The sequence below is a fragment of the Camelus bactrianus genome, chromosome 29, assembly GCF_048773025.1.
Source record: "Camelus bactrianus isolate YW-2024 breed Bactrian camel chromosome 29, ASM4877302v1, whole genome shotgun sequence".
In the NCBI taxonomy this organism is placed as follows: domain Eukaryota; kingdom Metazoa; phylum Chordata; class Mammalia; order Artiodactyla; family Camelidae; genus Camelus; species Camelus bactrianus.
This window is the reverse complement of record NC_133567.1, coordinates 21,565,790-21,586,810: the sequence shown is the minus strand read 5'-3', so window position 1 is coordinate 21,586,810 and position 21,021 is coordinate 21,565,790. Positions and strand designations below refer to the sequence as shown.

Below are 21,021 nucleotides of genomic sequence, written 5' to 3'. Positions count from 1 at the left end.
GTCAAGTAACTCTGAAAAGATTTCATTAATGTTTAATACACCTCATTTTTTGCTTGTTTTCAAGAACTGGTAACAAATTTTTTTAAAATAAAACATAAACAGCTGAAATTTAACATGTTTTAAAGCTTGAAAGAAGAAATCAAAAACATCCTTCAGACATTTACTGGAGGCACAATCAATTTAAAAAGCTATTATCAAAATATTTTAGTAAACTAAATTAAAGTTTGCAAAGAGAAAGCAAAGATAGGAAATTAAAATTTAAATTCTTTAAGAATGCACTTCTTTTTGCAGGGAGGAGAGATTTGGTACATAAAACTTGTCCAGAAGTAATGCATCTCATAATTTTCTTCCAGCAACCTGCTGGGAAGGACAATAAAATCTGTTGCTTAATGAGATGTTCCTGGAATTGAGTACAGTTACCAATAAAGCTAGAATCTCTTCAATTCAGGATATGGACATTTATTAGAATCCCAAAACATAATACATCATAATTATATGCTAATTTAAAAGTTATTTATAATGTATTTTTCTCATCAGCAGCAACAAAATCCAGTGGCTATGATAATGAATTGACAAATGTAACACTTTAAGTAGATAAACAGATTATGCAGGTAAATAGATGGCCAAAACTTGCACACTTTGCTCACTCATATCTGTGAAAATTTAGGGCCTGATAGGTTCTTCTCACTCAGGTGGAGACCCAGGCTACCTCTCTAAAGTGGTGTGATGAAGGGTAGGTTCCCGTAGACAGGTACAACATATTTTTGCTTTCAAAAAAACACTGGATAATTTGGCCACGGGTTCTATGAAGTCCCAAAATCTGCCAAGAGGGAAAAAACACAAAAAAGAGCAACAGGGGCCTGAATAATTTTAAGGACAATAATTTCAATACACAACCCAAACAAAAAACAGCTCTGACTTTGAATAGAACTGCATTCTTAGGGATCCACCAGGATGCTAAAAGCAGGAGGTCAAAAGCATCCCCAGACATATCCAAATCCGTGTGCCTACTGAATAAATTTGCTTATCATTGTTCTTTTAACAATGCAAGATGCCTGTTGGAAACAGCCATTCAAGAATATTATGAAACTTTGATTTCTGGTAGTAATTACCCAAGACCAGATCGCTTTTATAGATGCTGCTGCTTTGTGCCCATCTGAAATGCCAGGGAGAAAAATTTTCAGAGGCATGGGTATCTTTATTTATTTACTTATTTATTTGCTGACCCATGAATTTCACTCAAGGAAGTGAGAATTATTCCAACATGCAATGCCCTCCACACTGTGCTCCATGCTAGAAAGACAAAGGTAGGAAAGCAAGTTGTTATGCCCAGTGCATGCCTCTAGATGAAGGATCTCCGATCACTGCTCTGGCTTTTTACAAATTCTTCCTGTTTGATCTCCTTTCTCTTTCTGTCTGTGGTCCATCTTCCTTTACACATCCCTGCTCTCATCTTTCTCAGCACGTAATCTTTATCTCCTACATATGGTTGCAGCCAAGCTAGACCTTGCTGGATAATTTGGAGTTTTAAAAGGTAGGCGGAAGTACGGAGAAGGCAGATGAGGGCAGGCGAGAGAGGCTCGAATAGAGAGTGAAAGGAGGAAGATGTCTGTGAAAGATCCAAGTGGAAACTTCCATTGCACAACTGGAAATACTCACCTGGAGCTCAGGAGAGTGTTCTAAACTGGAGCTAATAATGCAGATAAAATCAGCTAAAGTTATAAGGACCACATGTCATAGATATTATTAGTACACTCATTTTAGGGGATGAGGAAGGATACACACAGAGAGGTGATGTGATTTGCCCATGGTTATATACCATTCTGCAGAGCCAGGATTCACACTCAGACAGTGTTACTTCAAGTTCTTAAGCATCCAAGGAGTGGCAACATTGAAGAATGCAAAGGAGCTGGCAGAATGCAATGGAAACCAGGCATTTCAAGAAAGCAGGAGTGGTCAAGAGAGGCAAATGCTGCTGAGTGTTGAAAGGAGAGAAGTGATTTTGTACAGAAGCAAATGATACAAAGAAAAGCAACTGAATGATTCTAAAAAATATCCCATTGATGAGACCTGGGTAATCTGAACATCTTAGCTGCAGAGGAGTTTGTTATTCATGCCTGAGAGAAAAACCTCACCCTTGTTGTTGGAGGAGGTCATCAAGAGGAGGTGACCACCAGGTGACCCACAAGCTGGACCCAGGCAGTGAGAGGCTCCTCACCTCCTTCCTTTTCCCCTTGCAATGTACATCCCTTGCACTGTTTCCACATTAAAAGCCTTTTCAAGGAGAAAGCCTTGAGAGAACAATCTGTATTGTATATATACACATGTAACTAAATCCCATTAAGGCCTCAAAGTAAATATTTAAGATTCTGATGACCCACTGCAATCTACCAGTCTTGCAGTGCCAAAACAAGCCTCGCATGTAAATTCCCCTGCTTTCTTTGGGTTCTAGGTGCCCTCCTTGTCTGGGGTCAGGGGTGGGGAAAGCTTTAAATTTCACCCAGGAAGCTCCTGAATTTGGCAACAAAGTGTGGTGACAGTGTCACTAGAGGGATGTTAAAAGGTTAGTTGAGATTCCTTTGCTACTGTTACAGAGCAAGGGCTTGCTGCTTGATGAAAAGAAAGAGCTTTGTTTCCAGGAGACAGGAAGCAAGGGTCTCAAATCTGTCTCTTCGATCCAGGGTTCAGGGTGAAATTTAATCGGTGATCTTGAATCAGAAACTGATTGGTGATTTCATCAGTAATCAAGCTACTTAGGCAGCAGGAAGCCAGATTTTCCATATTGGAGGACTTCTTGGGAAAGCGCTCCACCGGCACTATTTCTAATTCTTTAAGTTCTGTCGACTGAAGGTTCTTGGTTCCGGGGCCATCCTGGAGACACAAATTCTGGTTTGGAATATGCCTAGTGCCTGCCATCTCTGTGAAAAAAACTTCAGATCTGATTAATCAACAACCTATTTAAGGTGGCGAAACCTGTTTAAGCTGGTCAATGTTTTACGTGCTGTTTCACTATCAGATTCTGGAAGATTGAGAAGAAAAGAGAAAAGATATTTTGATGCCACCTATTTCCTGGAAAAACAGAGGTATCACAGTTTAAAAAGAAATCAGAGGGATAAGTTGGTGTTGAGACTTGTGTTGGAAAAAGTTACTAAGCTAGTTTAGGGACATACTGGGCTAGAAGCGACAGCAAGATATACAAATGGATTTACTCGGTAGGTAATAAAAACGATGTCCTTCTTATAACCTAATTTCCCAGTTGTCTCTTCAGAGTCTTGAGAGTAATTGGCATGGACTTTGAATGCTGAAGTCCATTGAATGGTTAAGCCTCCAAAGAAAAAAGCTGGAGAGATCAGAGAGTCTAAAGTTTCAGGGAAAAAGGACCAAAGTAAAAGAAGGGAGCAAATGGGAAAGGTGCTGTTAGAGAGTTTAAGCAGAGAGCATGAATGCCAATCTTTTTTTCCCCAAGTGTGATTAACTATTGACAGTATAAAAATGTTATTACCATATTTCTTTGATTATAAGAGCATTTTCACATATTAACATATTTTAATTGGCTTAGACTTTACATTAGATGTACATTCTAATACAGAGGGTTTTTTTCCCCCATTCTTGAGACGCTTTTACAAAGAAAATGTTGCATCTTTTATTTTAAAGTATCTTAGAATTTAAAAAAATGTATTTTCCTGGTACTCACAGATACTCATTTATGATTTGTAAATATTTTATTACTGTAAGGAAGTGAGACTATTTGTCATCTTTCATGTTACCTCAGTTTATGCAAAGAGTGGGAAGACATAATATATTTAGGAATTTAAGATGTATTAAATAATCTAGTCAGGGCTCCAGTGGTGGTGTGGGTATGGATGTTGGGGGTCAGAGAATAAGCTTGTTTTTTTTTAATGCCTCAATTTCCTGCTATGCAAACATCTAGGAGCATTAAATAGATGCCACGCAGATATCTGTTACATATATTGTTAATACGGCCCACATTTATAGTGCGGACAAGTAATGAGGAATAATAATTATAATGAAGCAGTTTTAAACAGGTTCAGGAGGAATTAGCCATAAGGAAGAGACTGCTGAGATGCTTATGAAAGCTGTGGAGTTGTCCCTTGTGATGTGCTTTGTCAGGCAGAACTAATTATCTGTGGATGATAAGAGAAAATATGGTGAAAAACAGCAGCCATTTCCCATAGCGGGAGTATCCATTTAAAACCCAACAACTCCCTGAACCATGAGATAATTGAAACAGTACCAAGGCTGGCATAAATAACAAGGCCTGTACTATCTTTCTTGGAAAGTGGTGGGGGCAGGCCGTGAAAATAACTTCAAATGCATTTTAGAAAAATTAAACTTTATTTCAATTGATCAGCATTATCCAATTAGAATAAGAAGGGAATTATTAAATGCACCCAAACTCTAACCAGAAAATTAACGTAGCGTGCTGAAGTTTGGAGATGGCGTAATCTGATATGTCATACTTTTCAGTTTTAGCATGAAAGCAAACTTTAAAGTGTTTTTGTTTTTTTTTTTTGGTATGCCTTTGCCTTATATATATTCTGCAGACAAAATGAACTCTTAAGGGTCTTAATGAATGTTTGCACCAAATTAAAAGAGATATTATGTAAGAAAGCTTAATATTCTAACCAAGCTTTCAGAATCTTTATAAAAAAGGAGGTGATTCTGATTCAGTTCACCTGGAATCAGTTAAGAGCAGCAAAGAGTGATTTACAGGCACGACTGCTGTCAATTCCCTCCCAGACTGTCCTGCTTCAATATCTCAATTTTTCCAGGCCCGGAGCGTTGTCTCAAGAAGTCTTCAAGGACCGGACATCTTCTATGGGTCTTTTCTGCTATGCTAAGACTGTGGCTTTTGTTTTTTTCCCATCCTGGTAACAAAATGACTGCTCCTACTCCAGGCATCATATCTGCCTTCTGGTCGAAAGGAACGAGAGAAGGTGAAAAGGCAAAAAGGTAAGGATAGCACGAAGCTGACTATGTTTAACTAGCACGTTAAGAAAATCAGGGTTTGTTAACAAAGAAGAGGAGAACAAGTATTATTAAGGCAACTGTAGTGTTTGCAAATGTACAAATCTGTTACCAGATAAGAAGAGAAATAAGAGAACAGGGATTCTGTGTCTTTTAGAATTTTAAACTAGATTCATGGGTGTGTAGCACAGGAGCTGCAATGGTAGCATGAATATTTGTTTATTCAATAAATAGTCTGAAATTTGCAGAAAATTTGTGGGAAGGAATTTTTTTTTAATTCAGCAAAATTGCCAAAAGCATTTTTTCTTAGTCAAACATGAAATAAGAAAGGAGAATAAAAGTGGACTTTACCAATTTGTTTCCTCTGTATTTTATATTAACTGCACATTACCAAGGATAATCACAAGTTAATTATAAATGAAACTGTGGTGAGCTAGATTACTTGCCAAAATTAAAAAGAAGATAGAAAATTTCTAGTATGACTAATTATCAGAAAAAAGTAACATTTTTTAATTGTAAAATTTAAAATAATTATGAGATACAAGTAAGGGTGTGTGTGTGTGTGTTTTAATTGAAGTATAGTCAGTTTACAATGTGTCAATTTCTGATATACAGTGTAATGTTTCATTTTTTTTGTGTGTTTTGTTTTAAATGCTCATTACTTTGTTTCTGCTGAATTCCAAAAGAGGGATATAAGTTATTGTGAACTGCATTTCTGTTCATGTATTCCTTTCTTTTCCACTGCCTACCTCTGTGTCTCTTCAAAGAGACAGCATATCCTTCAAGTTTATAATGATACTGATAGTTTAAACACAAGCTACAGGTAGCAATATAACACCAACTTAAAATCAGTAGGTTTCGTAAATCACTTCTTTACATGGAATTTTTCTGAAAAAGGAGAATGTATATGCTAAGAAAAGATTGAACTGATAAGAATATTTGCAAACAGTAATAATATTGACATATTAAGGAAGTGTAATCATTAGAGTATAAAATTATTGATGCTAACATTATAATTAGAACATGACTGCTCACATAATTTTATAAAACAAGTGGATCTACACTTTTCAAATATGGTGCTCATTTATCAAAAAATATTTCCACCTCCTGTCAGCAGACACTAATTGTCAGCATATTTAAGGTAAACTATATGGCTATAAAAGGATAATTATAAACTTTCCTGCATTGTGAAGAAATAATAAAACTGTCTTATGGAAAAAAAAATCTCTTTAGTCCAAAAAGTCACATTTGCAATCCAATCACTGAAAAAGAACACAGGTTTTATAATTCAGCTGTTACACATTATGATGTCTATGTAGTAACATTAAACAAAATGTCTATGTTTTAGTAGGTTAATCTTTATAATTTATCATGCTGTTTATAATTTTTGCATTATGATGCTAAAAATTAGATATCAAAAAATTGGTAAAATCAAGGGCATACATTAGGCTGACACCATTTTTAAAATACCTAATACTCAAATTGGGGCCATAAGGATATTACAAAATAGTAAATCCAAAAAAGCACTTTTTGTTCTCCTCTAAATGAGAACCACTGTAAAATGGTAACTAGTTTTTAGCTTTTGGGTATTTGTCATAAACGGCAGCTGAAACTAATTTCAGATACATATGTAATTTTAGGGTGAGGAAATCCCACATACTTAACAGGAACACCTTGGCAGAATGTAGAATATTCTCTGTATATGTACAGGAAAGTTTCCTAACTGATAAGAACTAAAAAACAAAATTGACTGGGTATTTGCCCAGAAAGGGAACAAGGCAGAAAGGGGTTAGTTTCTGTGTGGTTAGGAGAGCCTCTAAAGTAGAGACAGAAAATTCCTGCCTGAAGGGAAGAAAAGTGACTAAAATAAGATTTTTAATTTTGTTTTGTTTGATTAAAGGAAAAAATTGTTGGGGGATGGGTCTGGTGTGATTTTGAAAGGGAATGGGTAACACCATCTTTCAATGAACCGCAGTTTGGTGAATTTTATATTTAGAAGTTATCCGATGAAGGGGAATGTATCTCCCTTTTTAAGCAGCAGAATTCACTGAGAGGGAACTTTAAGGAATTTTCTGATTGACATTTGGGAATTTGGGAGGTGAAATGGAATGAAGTCTGGGCTAAGATGTCACAAATGCATCAGTGTAATAACTGAACCCAGTGGTCTAACTTGGGAGTCAGCCCTTAAGACAGGTAACTCCTCAGTGTCTCTCCTCTTGTCTTAAGAAGCTTTACTTCTTGTATTATTATTATTATTATTATTATTATTAGTAGTAGTAGTAGTAGTAGTAGTAGTAGTAGTAGTAGTAGTAGTAGTAGTATAGTCAATTGCAATGTGTCAATTTCTCATGTACATCATAGTGCCCCAGTCATGCATATATATACATATATTCATTTTCATATTCTTTTTCATTAAAGTTTATTACAAGATATTGAATATAGTTCCCCATCTTTTTAATCCAAAATATAGACCATTTTGAAGGCCCAAATTCAATTAAAATCACGTTCTAATGCTTCCCTCCTGTCATATTAGCAAACAGCAGTTTCTTCTCTGGCTGAATCCATTACACTTACAGTCTGGCTGGCTTCCACTGTATTGTTTTGAAACTCATAAATCACAATTGTAAGTAAATCTCTGTCACTCTTTACTTTGGAGTACGTGTCATAGACTTCCCTTTGTGAGATGCAGCTGAAAGACAAGCCAGTACCTGCAAACTGAAGAACCTGCCCTCATGACTTCTAAGTTGGGCCTCATGTTTGAAAACAGTGTTTTCTCTGTCCAAGTTGTCTGATCATTATGGCAGGTCTGTTGCCGTAAACATCCACCCACACGGTCCTCTTGTATTTCCCTTTTGGCTACTCTAGATATTATTGTGATCTCTTGGAGGCACCAAGGCACCCCTGACTGAATTCTATGAATGCCACATGGCCTGCACTTTAAGTCCCAAACACACTCTTGAAATTCATTGAAAATCCCTTCAGACATGTTGGATATCTACCGCATTGTTTTATTTACCTCCTAACCTTAGCAATATGTGTCCGTGTGTGTGATTGAGTGTGTGTGTGAAAAAGAGAGTCTTATCTTTCTAACTAGATTCTGAAGTCATTGAGAGCTGATGAGTACTATATAACCTAACTGTGTCTCACACAATATTGGTGGATAGAATGAAAAATAAACATAGTATACTAGTTGACAATGAGCTGAGTGATCAAGTCTGGAACAGAATGTGGGCTGTTGAAATTAATCTATGGCATTATTCTGTTTTCTTTAAACTTCTGGCGTGTATATACACACACTTTATTAGTTATTTAAGCACTTGCTAAGGCATAAATCATACATACTAACAGAAAATACACTTGGGTTATACATGAACGTCCACCTTTAAACAGGATGGTACAGGAAATGGCTACCAGCATTGGAATTCTGTTAGTCTCATGCCTTGCACAGAATTGGAACAAACGCCTTTTGAATAAACATTTCAGATGCGAGAGTGGTCCTTCGGGGACAGATGTAAGGGATCCCTCACGTTGAGTTGGTCTGATGTTGCTGGGAAAGCTGTTCAGAGCCTGAAAGACCCCAGCGGCAGCTCTGTTTTGATGGTTCAGGGAGTAGCAGTTCTAACCTCTTTGATTTTCTGTTGGAGAGGGGAGAGGGCTGTTCGCCTTCCCCAGGGTTACCAGCTGGCTAGCTGTAAGCACATTATTTTACTCTTTCTCTCAAGAAAGCATATTGCCATAGAAATGAGTAAAACAGACACTGCTTTATGGATGTTAGAAAATTCCACTTGTCAAACATGTAAATCATTCACATATTTTAGTTCTTTATTAGTGGTAGCAAATTGTCTGCAGCCTCAAAAACAAAATGAGTGTATTACATCAAAGCCTTGCTACCCAGCAATTAAGGGCAACTGCTTAAAGAAACAGAGTTGCTTTTTGATCACTAGGTTTCCCTTTAAGTGGTCTTATACTGATTCGATGATCATTCTTTTGTCCTGATAACCATGATATTTTCCATCCTGGTGTGTACTTTTAGAATTCATTTTTCAGTCATTTCAGCAGACCATGAGAGACCTCTTCTGAAGAATGTGTTGCTCCCAGCACCTGCCACGGTGCTAATAAAAACTTCGAGTATTGGTTTGATCAGGATGTTTTATTTGTGTTTGCTTTTAGTCTGTGTTAGATTTGTGCCAAGTGCTCCAACAATAATCATGAAATAAACCCAGGACTTCCTTCTTTTTTTAACTGTCTGATTATGTAAAGAATATATGATATATAGAGGAATAATAGTGTCTGATGAGCCTTTGTAACAAATCCTTGTGACCTCAGTTTAGAGGGTGGTTTTGAGGAGGTAAAATTGGAGACACTGAGACTTTCAGTGGCACAGGTGACAACTGGTAGGGACTGGAACTAAGGAAGCTAAAACAATAAATAGAGGGAGTTGACTGGATAATCTTTTGAGAGGCAAAATGCTAGGGCTTGATTGTTGAGTGGGAGGCAGAATAAGAGACACAGAAGAGACTAGAATGACCCTGGTGACTGGACAGCTGGTGGGTAGACAGTGGTGGTCTTAATGGAGATTAGGAGAAGAATGATCGATTTGGTGAGGGGAAGATGGCAATTTCAATTGTGGCATGTCTGGTATAAGGCACCTGTGGAATTCATTTATTTATGCTCATCAGGCAGTTGGAGTCCTTAGTTCAGGGAAAAGGTCAGAGTTTGGGAGTGAACAGCATCCAGAGTGTTGTGTGAGACAAGAAAAGATAAAAATCACTCAAATAGCATGTAGAATGGGAACTGCAGGGACTGTGGATAAAAAAGCACCAGCACCTGAGGGGCAGGCACAGAATAACCTGAAACAACGGATGGGAATGGAAATTCTCAGTCCCTGGTGAATGAAGGGAATTGAGATGTTTGAAAAATTACTAAACCACCCAGATCTTGGTTTCTAATACCTTTCTCTAACAAAAGGAACCAGGACTCTTTGGAGAAAAAGCTGAATTTTGAGCTAAGTCAGAGAATACATAAATGATCCTGGAGCACCTGGTAGTGCCAGAAAGGCAGGAAGTGCTAAAACACACACACACACACACACACACAATCTCACAACATATTAATAAGGTTAAGTCAAAGGGACACAGAAGTCAACAAAAAACTCCCCAAGGTGGCCAAAGAAAAAAATTTGAGCAACAAAGTAGTACTGGATTATAATCCAGAGTATAAAATAAATATCCACAAGTCTGTACTGAATTGAATCATTGAATATATAAATAAAGAAAGGCGAATGGGCAAATCTACCATGTGGATCAATTCCAAATAATTTATGTAGCTACTGTCCTCAAGAAAGGAGACTATAAATCCATACTCATTAAATATAGCCTGTATGTGGCATCTTGCTTCTAAAAAGTAGAGTATTGAAAAGGAGCAAAAGGGTAGCTTTGCAGTGGAGAAACCTTACAACCACTGACTCAGCCCGATGATCAAGGTGAACGTCAACAGTGATGTCATGTTGAAAGAACATACCCTTTTTATGATGTGGTGAGATTGACTTTGCCTATGGTCTTCTTCCCAGGATTCTGAGCTACAGCCTAACCATGAGCAAAACCCCATTTGGGGTACATTCTGTAATATATCTGATAAGTACTCTCCAAAACTGTTAAGGTCATCAAAAACAAGGGAAGTCCTTAATAAGAAAGAATGAGCAATGGTAATACATTTAGTGTAACGTGAAGAGTACATAGCACCAAGCAAATTCTCAAAAATGTGAACTTCTCTTCCCTTCTCCTCTTACTCTCTTCCTCCCTCTTCTTCTCATTAAAATTTAACAAATGGAAACCTCTTGCATCCATAGTATGTGTACATTTGCTGATTTGAAGATTTAAGACTGAAGCCTTGCAAAACATTTCTCTTAACCTCATATCTGTGTAACCCTCTCCTAGCACATCCTTGTTTATTCTTTCCACAGCTCAGCTATAGATTTAATCAGGAAAACCGGAAAATGAGACCTCATCTATAATAACAAATCTGATGTTCCAGATTAGAACAATTTCTTAATAAGTTCCAAGAAGCAGAGATAAATCAAAGCAGTTGAGAATGCTTACAGCCTTAGAACTGCCCCACCCATGAGACGTGGTCTGTGGCAGAGATTAACTCCTAACCCCATAAAGAGTGATCCTTCCTGGGTTTCTTGGACAAAGTGTTTTTTAGCTATAATCTCTCCCTTAAGATCACTCTTCCCTTTTAAGAAGTGATTATTCCAGGAGAATAAATAGAGGGAGATGAGGTCAGCTATGTATCTTGTAAGATACTTGTCTAGAGCAAAGGTCTTAGTGTCTTGTGATGTGTAAACCCTGGAAAGCAGGCAAAATGTGACTTGGGCATCCCTTTACCTCCTTTATCTCCTGTCTTAGTGCTTTTGTATATCATTTGCTTTTTATGCCTGCTCATTTAGGCAACCAAAGCCTTAGATTGAATCTTAGCACTCTATCTGCTTTTCCTCAGCTGCCCCACAGACGCCACCCCCTTCCACTACCAACAGCAAGTGTATCTTCTGTTGATCTCATTCCTTTATATTTTCTGTTTTAATATTGCTTTACTAGTTCTTCCACCAGACAACAGATTTAGTAGGAGGAGTCTGCAAAGAGCATTATAACTAAAAAGGATAAATCTAAAGGTGGGATTTTGTAGCCATTAGTCATTAGACAAGTGATCATTTCACGTATGTGTTGAAAATTTTCAACTCCAGATCAGAGCACAAAAGTGGCTTCTAGGTATATATACAAATGGCACATCTCTGACACTTCTGTCCTCCAGCTCAAAGGAAAGGGAAAAGACAGGAAGATGTCCAGGGCAAGAAGTTGCCTTTTAATCAAGTGAGGATATCGTATATCTGCAGAGGATTGGCTCCAGGACCTGCCATGGATATCAAAATCCATTTTGATCAAGTCCCATAGTTGATGTTTCTCATCATCAGGTTCAAGCAATCACAGATCGTGTAGAGTAGTGTAGTATTTACACTGAAAAAATCCACTTATAAATGGACCTACACAGTTCAAACCCATGTTATTCAAAGGTCAACTGTATATTCATATATATATACACACACACACATATATATCCCCCTCCTGTGTATGCAGATATGTATATTTGCTTTTTTGAAGATGTAAGGCTGACGCCTTCCAAAGCATTTCTCTTAACTTCATATCTATGTAATTATATAGATGTGTAAAATATGTAAAATAAATATAAAACTCCTGCTTTTAAGCAGATTTCTAGAATGAATTCAGGATGATTCTTTAAAATCAAAAGCACTGGGATTCAAATCTTAACATTTTAAGAATCACACAGAGAAATGCAGAATTTTTTGTGAGATTTGCTGTAAGCAGTGGGGATCATTTGAACAATTGGTGGAGATAATTCCCTCCATTTGCAAGGTTTGCTCACATTTCACATATTCTAGTTACTAACCAGCAAAAGTAGAGGCAGCAGTGTGTTGTGGCCATAACACTGCGATTGCAGGTAATTTAGCCAATAGAGAAGGAGTGTGAAGCATGAAATGCTCACCACGTGGCATTAGAACTGAGCAAGTTCACAGTCAATGCCAGGGAGCTGGGCCATCCAGAAACATCACCTGTGTTAATCAAAAATATATAGGGCAAGTGGCTATAGCAAAAAGACTGGAAAAAGAAAAGTACAGAGGCTTAGCTAAGATGGAAGTTTACTTCCCTTTCACCTAGGTGTCAGGCGTGTCTAGGCTGGTAGACATGTCTCCTTCCCAAGGTCATTGTGAGACGCAGGTTCTCCTTCTCAGTTTGGTTTGCCCACTCATCACCGCTCTCCTAGTCTTCCGGGTCTGTGGTGCATCCCCGACACCTCTGTCTTCCAGCTCATGGGAGAGAAAAAAGACAGGAAGATGCCCAGTGCAAGCAGTTTCCTTTTAAGCAGGTGAGGCATGCTTAATGCTCACATCCAGTTGGTGAGAAACTCATCATGTGACCACAGTGTTATAAATGCTGAACTTTGCTTTGTAAGATGGATAGCATGATTTGTTACCTTGAGCCTAAGGAATTGAATGCAGTGAAAATAACAATGTCTATCCCATATGTTTTTTGAGAAACAAACAAAAAAAATAAAATCATCTCTCCTTATCAAGGCAAGTAGTGATCTTTCACTAAATATCAGGCTTATTCCTTTCTCAGGATAAATTGGTTATATGTAGTGATCTAGGATTTGTTTGGCAAATTCATGATCTGCAGTATCTGCTGAAGATACAAAAACTCAGTCCCTGTGGGCCCCAAAAGAGCAACCCTGGTAAGGCAGTCAGTTTGATAAGCAAGGGGCTTCACTGAACAGTGCAATCATTTCCTGCTCTTTAGAAAATGATTCCACCCTTGGTGGGACCTGGCTTTAATCTCTAATTGAAGAGGAATATATCATATTACTTCAGCTAATTATTTTGGATTAGACAGCGTGGTTCTGGATTCCCATAGCTCAAGATTCCTCTATGGTAACATGTCTTAGAAAATGTTGCACGTTGGCCTGATGCTTACCTGGCATTTTCCTGTAAAATTACTTAAGTGCTCACAGATTTATCACTCATGGTATTTAAAAGTCATATTTTGGTTTGTGATTTGGATTTCAGCCTTACCTCCTACATATTTCATAGCATGCATTTGTCCCAATGTGACATAACTGCAATAAACTTGCCATGAGTGAAATAGACAAGTTTTCCACTGTGATTCTGGAAAAGGTGAAAAAGCCCTCATTTTCAACATGTGCTTCATTGTTGAGTGCTTTAAGAGGATGCCCATGGTCATTGCTGCCACATAAATACTTAGGAAGAACATGGTCAGCACTGAAAGAGATCAGATTCCAGAAGTGTGGTTATATCTGTCCAAAGATTTCAAAAGAAAACATGGCTGGAAGATGTGTTCTGTGTTTAGTCTATAAAATTACTGTAATAAGTTTAACATGATCAGAAAATGAATTGTTTTCCACATTTCTCTCTGCATCCTTTACTTAAGACTTAACATTCGGGGGACCTGAAGCATAGAAATAACCTGTGAGAGAGTCATTGGAAGCCAATACAGCCAGACATCATGATAAATGATCCAGAATCATGAGTAAAGATGTAACCAGCATTAAGTGAATGGTGTTAGGAAATTGTAGCGGCAAGAAGGCCCAAATTATTTCGATAGAAACAGATTCCAAAAGCCATGATGTTACAAGTTATAATAATGTTGCTCCTTTTTTTCTCATGGTGAGAAATATGAAATTAGATACTAATGAGACATTTGACAATTAAAAAAAAGCGAGAAATTATTTCTAGACATAAATATGTGCCTGAACACCAGGAATGAGCCTCACATGCACTGTCTGAAGGATCAACAAGTATGTAATTGTCTTTTCTCTACCCACTAATCTAAACGTTTATTGATACATAGTTATAACACATATAGACCCATGAGTTTTGGATTACATATCTTAAATTATTTATATTGGAAAGGACTCACAGAAGTATTTTCCCAGGGTCCTGCACATCCCTTGGGAGACACTGCCCTCCAAAATATTGAGGGATGGAGAAAAAGGATCTTAAGAAGTTTGTTTTATTTTGTGTGTTTAAAAAAAATTTTTTTAATTGAAGTGTAGTTGATTTACAACATTAATTTCAAGTGTACAGCAAAGTGATTCAGTTATACATATACATATATATATCTTTTCAGATTCTTTTCCATTATATATTATTACAAGAAATTGAATATAGTTCCCTGTGCTATACAGTAAGTCCTTGTTTATTTTATATATAGTAACATATGTCTGTTTTTTGTGTATTATGAAAGGATTTTTCTTTTGGTACCCCTTCAAGAAACTTCAGTCATGATTTAAATTGTTTTTCTTCATGTTAGACCAAAAAAAATTTTTTTTAACAGGCAACACCAATTTCACAAATAAGAACATTCAGACAGAAAAAGTGATAATCCAGGGAACACTAGTAATGAAGAGTGGAGCTCAGGTTTGAGTCAGGGGCAGTCTGAATCCAAACCTCATTCCCTCCACCTCCCAGCACACCTTGTTCTTCCTGTGATGAGGGGGTGTTTCTGGCCCTCCAGTGTAGTAATAGTAGCACCTAGAATCACCACACTCCTTTTGCTTGACTGTGGTATCAAAACAATCTCACATTCACTAGATTGCTTAAATATTCTTCATGAATGGAGAGTCATTAGATCAGATCTCAGCAGTCCTCTTAGAATCAGGTTTGACTGGGTGCACAAGTTCTTGTACAGTCAGACCACTGCCTCAAAATGACATGAGTAAGTTTCTCTGTGTGAATATTGAGGTCTAGAGGCAAGATAGATTTCTCTCCTCTCAAGTTTCTAATTCCTCAGGCAAGCCTGACTATATAGGCATCTACTGACCTTTCTTTTTATCACCTTAATTTCAACATAGGCAGTATCTGCCAGAGTCTCTTGCCCAAATATGATTCAATAATTACAGATTGAATGAGTAAATGAATGAATGGATGAAACAGTCCAGTTACCTAACTATCTGAATGCTTCTGCATCAGTACTCCAACTTGAGATGAGATGAAACTTTAATAGTTGTCATATTCTGAACTTCAGATGTTATTGTATCAAGTAGTTAAATATACATTTTAAATTTAATGTTCTGACAGAACTGTAAAGATTCAACAGAAAATAAGTTAGTAGAAGTGTATTATGATGGCATATACAATTATAAAAATGTTATTCACAAGAAAATATATAGTTTAGATATGTGGAACAGAATCTTTTGAAGCAGAAATAACCAAGCTCCTCTGATATGACTGTATCATACCTCAAAGATCATATAAATATCTATACTGAGGAGAAAATCAAACCCAAGAAAATCTTTTTTTTTTTGTATTATTTAATTATTTTATTTTGGCAGGGGGGAGGCAATTAAGGTTATTTTTGAAGGAGATTCTGGGGATTGAACCCAGGACCCTGTGCATGCTAAGCATGCCCTCTACCACTTGAGCTATATCTTCCCCGCAAACCCAAGAAAATCTTGTACATACATTCTATATTATTTATTTACAAAAATATTTCAATTATGTATTATGTTCCTTTTTTGACAAATGCTGAATAATTGATAAAGCAAAAATTTAAAACCATGCAACCCAATATTAATTCTGCTAGAAAAGGAATATATTTTTTAAAATTGAATTAGACTTATTCCAGAGAAGCCAGCTTCTGAGGGTCATGGGATCCAGCTTTCATATGTTAATGAGTCATTTTACTTTCCAAAGATGTTGAGGGTTATTCAGGGAGCAAAGAGAGAACCCTGGTTGATCCAGGATGCAGACTGATCAATGAGAAAGCACAATGAACTTGCAGCAATGAGCACATTGCTTCTATCAGTATTGATGATCTAATTTATAATAAAAAAGAGAGTGTCTTTGCTGCTATCAAAGGTTGTAGTCCTCCTAGAATAATAAGGGGAGAGGGCATAGAAGAAATCAGCTCTGTGTAAGAGCTTTATGCTTAGAAGTTAGTCAAATAAAACACATGCTCAATTCAGTCTATATTTCGTTGGGCCAAGGTTATTCCTAGCTACACTGATACAACTGACAGGCATCTGCCACACTCAACGGTTAATATACACAGGACCTCTAGAAACATTCTATCTTATTTCAGTGCATCCTATACAGAGACCAGGATAATGTTTAACACCGATTAGTCACTCAAATAAAATATTCGATGAATGAATTGATTAATTGATGGGTAAAGCATTTTGCAATTGGCAACATAATGGTGATTTTATTGATTTTTTTTATACTTTTCAACCTTTAGAATATTAATTATCTAGGATGCTTATGTAGGTGCCTAATTGAAATGACAACAATGTCCTATCATTTAGCTTTTTAATTACTTGAAATTATTTTTGATATATTTCCTGTCTCTCTTTGTATATTTCTTCATATTTTATAAAGGTCAAATATATAATCAAGAAATGGATTCCTGGCTAATAACCAGAGAATCTTCCTGCTACACCAAACATTGGGAATGAATTATTTACGTCACCTGGTTTAATACCATCCTGATAACAGATAAGTGTTTTCTGAGTTAACTAGTTTTGGGGAAATAGAATTAAAAATAAAAACTTCTCCCAACCCAGAACATTTCTTCATAAAAGCAGTAGAACAAGACAACTGTCTTATTATTAAACAAGCATTAAATCAGAAAATAATGCACATCATAGAGTACCAATGGATCCAACCAGTTTTCCAGGTTCCTGTCCCATCCCAGAAAGAATTCAGAGAAAAGACTTAGAGATCAAAAAAAGTAAAGTGAGGATTTATTAAAGGATGGATAGTACATGCTCAAGGGGAGAGCAGGCAGGCTCAGGTGAGCAGCTGCCCTGAGTTTCTCTGGCAAGTTAGTTATATAGGGTGTAAAAATGAATAGGTGGAATATTCATTGAGGAGGGAAGGGCTTGGGGTCATATTTCCTGATTATCATCCCAACTCCACCTTCCCAAAGGAAGGAGGGATTTTTGTCCTTATTTAATCTGGATCAGAAGTGTCGTGGTGTCACTGCGTGATGGGTACTTCTGATCTGCAAGGCTAATTTTATTGCAATGAGGGCATAATGAGCAACAGGTTACATTTGGACACTGGAAATTCCTGCCTTTTCTTACCTTTCTTTGTTGGTCTCCAGGTCAAAAGGTGTGATACCTTATCAGCCCAAAGATTCCTGCTTTTTTTCCCCTCTGCCCAGGGACCCCTGGCGCTTACATGATGTATGTTTTCCTGCCTTTGGCTTGTACCCCTCCTTTCTGCCCAATTTCTGCCATTGGGTCTGTGTCCCCCTTTCTCTGCTCATATCCAGCTATCTACCTGCTCTAACAATAGGTAATCTGCTAAGAGACTATGACACAGAAAGCTCACTCTTTTATATACCCAAGCAGATACAACCTGTTCCATACAAGTTCTAAAGATAAACAATACTAGTCCTCAGATAAAAGGACCTGATGGCACTATTTGTCATGCATAATTCACCCTAGGTGCACCTGATAATTGGGATGACTATCCATATTAGGTAACTGGCTTTATCCAAAAGCACTAAAACTTCTCACATCTTTATGACAGGAGTTTCTCAAGTTGGAGCCAGGTGCCCACCAAAGCTAGCCTCCTACCCTCCAATTGAAATTGGGAGATAAGTGTGTGGTCTTCTTTGATGTTTGCATTTCAATGAGATGGTTAGCAAGTCCTTAAGAAAGACCTTCTTGGTTCATAATGCTCACAAAAGGCCTATCTAGTTTCAAAAGGAGTTGTCTATATTTCAAAGATAAGTAAAGGCTCTTATAAGTTTTTTTGAAAGCAGATATTCTAAGAAAAAGGAGAGAAGGAGACTCTGTTTTCAACAGGGAGGATCAAGCTTCTTATTTTTAATTTGTATTTGTCCTTACACGGTCATAAGACTTCTTTCAGAATTACCTTGATTACAATAAGTTCACACCTTAATGAATGCTATAATTTCTCTCTGGGAATTTCCTTATTTCTGTTTGTATTTCCTACTTAACGTCATTGTGGTATTATTGACTTAGAATGCTTGGGAGCTTAGCTTTTAATAAGCTGTTGATTTCTGGGCAACTTGATTACTTTGTCTGAACCACAGTTTTAAAATTTAGCATATGCTATATGTATATTTCTAGTTCTCTGCAGATAATGAAGAAAGCTGGTACCAGTCATCATGTGATTTAGGAGAGTTTACTCAACTACTTTATATCTCAGTTTCTATATCTGGAAAATGGGTTGATATAGTAGGGGATGAAAAATGATTTTCCCTTTACCCTCTAGAATTTTGGCTGAGACCTCCCCTGCCCTCCAGTAGAAATAGATTAACAGGAGATAAACAGAAGTTTTAATAACACATATGTCTCCTGTATACATGCAAGAAGCCCAGGAAAACTGAATAATTCTCCCGAAATGGCCCAAGTGACCACTTTGAATACCATCTCCAACTAAAGACAAAAAAAAGATGTTGTGGGTAGGAGAGCCAGATACAGCAGATTTTTAGGCAAAGCACAGTGAACAAAGGTATGGTTGATATGCAGATTTCTCTCATTGCCTTCTCCACTGAAAAAAGTTTCTAGAGATTTATTGATCCTTCTCTTCCTGGTATAGAGAGAGGGAGACACACTTACAAATAGAGAGTTCCCTTATAAATGTAAATTTATCTTACAAAAGGATAACTTCTGTTGGTTTTTTGACCTTCTCTTGTGTCTGCTGTTTCTTAAAAATAACTGGTTCAAGGTAATCTGTATGTCAAAGAAGCATATTTTGGGATGGCAAATTCTGCTTTCCTTCAATAGTATTAGGTACTTCAAAGTTTAGCTGTATTTGCTAGGTAATGAATATAAAGCAATTATTAAATACTAATTATGAGTGTTAAGTGAGATAATTAATCTATAAATGTTCAATAAATTGAGTTCAGTAAAATTCACCTGAGATTCTATAAACCAAATCCTTTCTGTCTTTTTTGTTGTTGTTTTTTCCCTCTTCAGACTATTCCAGTACAGCAACTAGAATGATCCTGTTGAATTAAGTTAGAGGAAAGCAAACACATCATCACCTTGATCTACAAGTCCTTACAAGGTCTGCATCATTTTGCTCTCTGACTTCATTTCTTTCTACTATCTTCCTTGTTTTCTCTGCTCAGGCTACAAGAACTCAGGACTTCTTGCTGTTCTTGAAACAGGAGAGAGGTGTGACCCCACCCCAAAGCTTATGCAATCAATGTTGCCTTTCTTGGAACAACTTTTGGCTTATTCACTGCACAACTAGTGTCTCACTCCCATGTCTTTACTCATATATGACTTTCTCTTTCAGGCCTTCTGTAACCATCCAATTGAAAATAGCAGTTCCCTTTGAAACACTTCTTAGATCTCTTTCAGGCTTTGTTTTCCTCCATAACACTTATCACCACTTATTTTGTGCTATAATCTACTTATTCATGTTGTTTAGTGTTTACCTCCCCTACTAGGATATAAACACCTTGAGGGGAGGGATTTGTGTCTGTTTTGCACAATACTGTGAACCAGCTTCCAAGAGAAGTCTAGGATTCAGAAGATGCTCAGTAAGAATGTGACAGTATAAATGGCCCAAGCCACAAAAGTAAGCATCCATGATTATCAGAGTGTGAATAAAAGGAATACTGTGGGTCAGAATATGTGGACGGGCTTTGTGATGAGGGAGACTTGAGTTATACATTGGGATGATCTGTGCAACTTGAAACAATGGGAGAGAATTTGAAAGAACTTGGGAGGAATGTAAAGTTATCTTGTATCATCATTAATTAACTTAGTTGTTTACAGCTTATTTTAGGTAATCAACTCCTTGTATTTAACCAGGAAACCAGATATATTATTGGTCTTAGCTACTTGGCTATATCATACTTATGATCTCACACTTTCTGTCAACCAGAAATCCCATGATACGTAAGTAATAAGCTAACAGCATTCTCCAAATCCCAAGAGATGATTCAGTCCAAGAAACTCTTCAAGAAAGATCCTATACATTTATGAATAACAGATGAGTTCTCATTTTGAATTAAGCAGAGGGCATATGAGTGGAGAATCCTATGGACTTTCTCTACCATATCTATTAACATTACAATAAATTTTTAGTAGACTAAAGGGTTTTCTTTGCATTTATTAAATGAAATATGAGTCTGTTTTGAGTAACAGGAGGGTAGCTTTATTTTTGTGCTGCACCAATTTATAAAAAAATTGCTTGAGTATTGTTCTGTACTATACTCTCTGAAATGAAGTTACCAATTTGTGACATCCTCATCCTACTTTTAGAAGTGGTTATGTCCAGAGAATATTATGGGTCATAAAAATGATCTCTCTTAAACAATTGTATGGTGCAGAATAGAAAAGAAAAAATAATGCTGTGCTTTTTATTTGACTTACTTTTATATCCTTGCTTACTTCTTAGGTATTGGATGCCTCAGATGAAATACTGTTATTGGTCTTAGTTTCATTGCTATT

General features: G+C 36.9%; 1 long non-coding RNA gene across 2 annotated transcripts in view; it reads left to right on the top strand.

Moving 5' to 3' along the window:
* The first annotated feature begins 3,647 nt into the window (after positions 1-3,647).
* The window catches only part of LOC123615885 (uncharacterized), a 102,362-nt gene continuing 84,988 nt past the window's right edge, over positions 3,648-21,021 (top strand). For both annotated transcript variants that reach the window (XR_012503147.1, XR_012503146.1), the window contains exon 1: positions 3,648-4,974. This is a non-coding gene — a long non-coding RNA (uncharacterized LOC123615885). The remainder of the gene's footprint in view (positions 4,975-21,021) is intronic.